The sequence below is a fragment of the Chrysochloris asiatica genome, unplaced genomic scaffold (genome assembly GCF_000296735.1).
Source record: "Chrysochloris asiatica unplaced genomic scaffold, ChrAsi1.0 scaffold00190, whole genome shotgun sequence".
NCBI classification, from domain to species: Eukaryota; Metazoa; Chordata; class Mammalia; order Afrosoricida; family Chrysochloridae; genus Chrysochloris; species Chrysochloris asiatica.
In genome coordinates this window covers 6036544-6041043 of record NW_006408708.1, presented here as the reverse complement: position 1 = coordinate 6041043, position 4500 = coordinate 6036544, and the positions used below count along the sequence as shown (strand labels likewise).

At 38.3% G+C, this 4500-nt stretch overlaps 1 pseudogene; it reads left to right on the top strand.

Annotated features, from left to right (window-relative positions):
• The window catches only part of LOC102825684, a 2100-nt pseudogene extending 1025 nt beyond the window's left edge, over positions 1-1075 (top strand).
• The last annotated feature ends 3425 nt before the right edge of the window (positions 1076-4500 follow it).

Below are 4500 nucleotides of genomic sequence, written 5' to 3'. Positions count from 1 at the left end.
AAAAAAAAAAAAAAAGCTTTTAACTCATTGCAAGGATCACTTTACAAAGTTAGCTGTAGAAGCTGTTCTCAGACTGAAAAGCTCTAGTAATCTGGAGGCAATTCATGTCATCAAGAAATTAGGAGGAAGTCTGGCAGATTCCTATTTAGACGAAGGCTTAAAATGATTGGAGTGAATCAACCAAAGAGAATTGAAAATTCTAAAATTATTATTGCAAATACCAGAATGGATACTGACCAAATAAAGATATTTTGTTCCAGGGTAAGAGTTGATTCTACAGTAAACGTTGCAGAAATAGAACATACAGAAAAGAAAAAACTGACGGAGAAAGTTGAATGTATTCTGAAGCACGAAATCAATTGCTTTATTAACAGGACAATTAATTTATAATTGCCCAGAACAGCTCTTTGGGGCAGCTGGTGTCATGTGTATTGAGCATGCAGATTTTGCAGGTGTGGAACACCTGGCACTTGTCACAGGTTTTGAAATTGCTTCTACCTTTGATCACCCAGAATTGGTATAGCTTGGAAGTTGCAAACTTATTGAGAAAGTTATGATCAGAGAAGAAAACACTCATTCACTTTTCTGGGGTAGCTCTTGGTGAGGCTTGCACCATTGTTCTGTGTGGTGCTACCCAACAAATCTTAGATGAAACAGAATGATCTCTGCATGATGCTCTTTGTATTCTTGCCCAAACTATGAAGGATTCTAGAATAGTTTTTAGAAGAGGTTGTTCTGAGATGCTGTTGTCTCATACTGTTACACAACTTGCCAATAGGACACCTGGCAAAGAAGCTGTTGCAATGGAGCTCTGAGAATGTTGCCAACCATTATAGCTGACAATGCAGGCTATGACACTGCACATCTAGTGGCACAGCTCCAAGCTGCCCACAGTGAAGGCAATAAAACAGCTGGACTGGATATGAAAGAAGGTGCCACTGGAGATATGACAGTACTAGGTATTACGGAAAGTTTCCAGGTGAAGCGACAAGTCCTTCTGAGTGCAGCTGAAGCAGTTGAGGTGATGTTATGCCAAGGAAACGTGTTTCTGATTACCATCCCTGTTAGTAAGTAAGCATTCCCATATGCTAATGAGTTCTGGACCAGTTATTTCAAAGTTATTTTGAAAAAGCTCAACCTCTTAAAGAAGGCTATGGAATCAAAGTAATCTCTTGCTGTTGCATTCTTAAGTTTGGACATTTAGCTGACCTCCTATTTTAACAAGGGTCTAATTTATTTGCCATAAATCATTGTACCAAAAGGAAATGGTTAATGTTCAACCATTTCAAGAGGCACCATATGATCAAGAGCCAATGATACTCAGGGAGGAAGTCCAAAGAGGTGACCCAACAGAATGCGGAAATCATTGGACAATCTCTTTGATATCTCACATGAGTAAAGCTTTGCTAAAGGTAATACAGAAATGGCTACAATCATACATTGACAGAGAACTTCCAGAGGTTCAAGCTGGATTCAGAAGAAGTCGTGGAATGAGAGATATCATTGCTGATGTCTGATGGATCTTGGCTGAAAGCAGAGAATATCAGAAAAATGTTTACCTATGCTTTATTGACTACGCAAAGGCTTTTGACTGTGTGGATCATGACAAGCTATGGACAACATTGCGAAGTACGAGTATTCCAGAACACTTAATTGTACTAATGAGGAATCTGGACCAAGAAGCAGTTGTTCGAACAGAGCATGGGAACACTGAATGTTTTAAAATTGGGAAAGGTGTGTGTCAAGATTGTGTTCTTTGACCATACTTATTCAACATGTATGCTGAGCAAATTATCTGAAAAACTGGTTTCTATGAAGAAAAATGTGGCATCAGGATTGGAGGAAGACTCATTAACAACCTGTGATATGCAGATGATACAACCTTGCTTGCTGAAAGTGAAGAGGACTTGAAACATTTACTGATGAAGATTAAAGAGCACAGCCTTCGGTATGGATTGCATCTCAATTCCAAGAAAACAAAAATCCTCACCACTGAACCAATAAACAACATTCTAATCAAAGGAGAAAAGATTAAAGTTGTCAAGGATTTCATTCTTCTTGGATCAACTATCAACATTCGCGGAAGCTGCAGTCAAGAGTCAGACGACGTATTGCATTGGGCAAATATGCTGCACTGGAACTTTTTAAAGTGTTGAAGAGCAAAGATGTCAGCTTGAGGACTAAGGTGCGCCTGACCCAAGCCATGGTATTTTTAATAACTTCATGTGGATGCGAAAGCTGGACAGTGAATAAGGAAGATCGTAGAAGAATTGATGCCTTTGAGTTGTGGTGTTGGAGAATACTAAAAGTGATCTGTTTTGGAAGAAGTGCATCCAGAGTGCTCCTTGGAGACCAAGATGGCTAAACTTCGTCTCTCATACTTTGGACATATTGTCAGGAGGGAACAGTCACTGGAGAAGGATATCATGCTTGGTAGGATGGAGAGTCAGAGAAAAAGAGGAAGACCCCCAACGAGATGGATCAGCCAGGTGGCATCATTAATGGACATTGTTTCATTAGGCTGTGCATGGGGTCGCTATGAGTTGGTTCTGACTCCATGGCACCTGACAACAACAATTTATTTGCCATTTCATTTTCCCTACAAGTTGGTTGATTTAAAAGTTCATTTCTTATACTGTGTGTTTAAGTAAAACTTTGAACATTAAAAAAAAAAAGGTATTTACAATGAAGAAGTCACTGGTCTTACAAAAATATATCCTGCAATTTCCAATATAATTTCTATCACCAAGGTCATATTTCCCAATGACTTATCCTTCCTCTTTGTTTCCAGCCTTTTATTTCAATCACCAGTAATTATCAATACATCTTGATTGCATATTTGATAAATTTCAGACTGAAGAAGTTGGTAGAATTTTTCAATTTCATCATCACTGGCTTTAGTGGTTGGTGCATAAATTTAATAATAGTGGTGTTGACTGGTCTTCCTTTTAGGCATATAAGTATTATCCTATCACAGGCAGTGTTGTACTTCAAGACAGTCTTTATATGTTCTTTATGATAATAAATGCCATTCTTCTTCACTTTTTCATTCCCAGCATAATAAACCATGTGATTATTGGATCCAAAATGGCCCATAGCAGTCCATTTCAGTTCTGTAACGCCAAGGATATCAATATTATGTGCTGTTTTATTTTTTAAAAGTTTTTATTGTGAATTGAGTGATAGTTTACATGGCAGAACATCAGCTTTACATTCATCCTATCATATTTCATTCCATTGCAATGATTACAATCCCCTCCATGCATCATCATTCAACAGTAATTGTTTCTATTTCCTGGTTTTTGGGATTTTTCTGTATTTCATTTTTGAAAATGTCCAATTTTCCTAGATTCTTATGTTATCCATTCCATGTTCTGATTATGAATGGATGTTTGCAGCTCTTTCTCTTCATGTTGAGCTGTGTTCATCAGAAAATGAAGGTTCAGGCTTTCCTCCATTCACACCACCAGGGTCAACTCTACTTTGAGTAAGCAGCACTTCACTTCCGCAGCCTTAGTTTGAGTGTCTTCCAACCTGAAGGGTTCATTCTGACACTATCTCTGACAATATTCTAGTGTTCTTCATTATGTTTCATTATTCTATATTTTGCTGCTATCTGACAGAGTTCCACTGCTATTCTTTAGGTTTTCAGTAACAAAATATTTTAAACTAGACTGTCTCTCCTTTCTAGTCTGTCTTTGTCTGGAGCTCAGCTCAAACCTGTCCACAGCAGGTGACCCGCTGGTATTTAAAATGTGGGAGGCATAGCTTTCAGAATCACAGAAACATGCAAGCCACCACAGTATGACAAACTGACAGATGGTGCTTATCTTACAGTGGTGAGTGTTTATCATACAGCACCATTATTAGATGCTGTTGTTTTCAAGTGCCATCGAGTTGGTTCCCACTCATAGCAACCCTCTGTAGGGTTTCAGAAGAGCAGCTGGTAAGTTTGAACTACTGACCTTGCAGTTTAAATGACCTTGTGGTCCAGCACATTATCCTGCAGCACCACGCCAGGACTCCATTATTCGATATAGCTTTTCTAAAAATACTTGAGATCAAATCCTTTTGGATGACCCTTCTGAAGCTTCAGCCTCCAGAGTACACAGTTCTAGAACCTTTCTTGCAACATGTTGCAGACATCAATTTAAAGTGCTATTAGTGGTTCTTGTTTGAAAATGTCTCTTGTACTTGAGTCTAGTTTTCTTTCTCTTTTGTTTTGTTTTGTTTTGTTATTGTTTCTCTAGTCTTAAACAAGAGTCCTTGTGTATCACTGTAGGATAACACATTGGACCACAAGGTCAGTTTGAACTGCAAGATCGGCAGTTCAAAGTTACGAGCAGCTCCTCGGAAACCCTATACATGTTTGTTATGAATCAGAAATGACCGGACAACACTTAACAAGAACAGTCATGACCAGCAGGACTATTTTCCAATTTTAAATGAAACCTAAATCTTGATCTTTCTATTTTTATTCCAAGATAAGGAAAAGCCTTG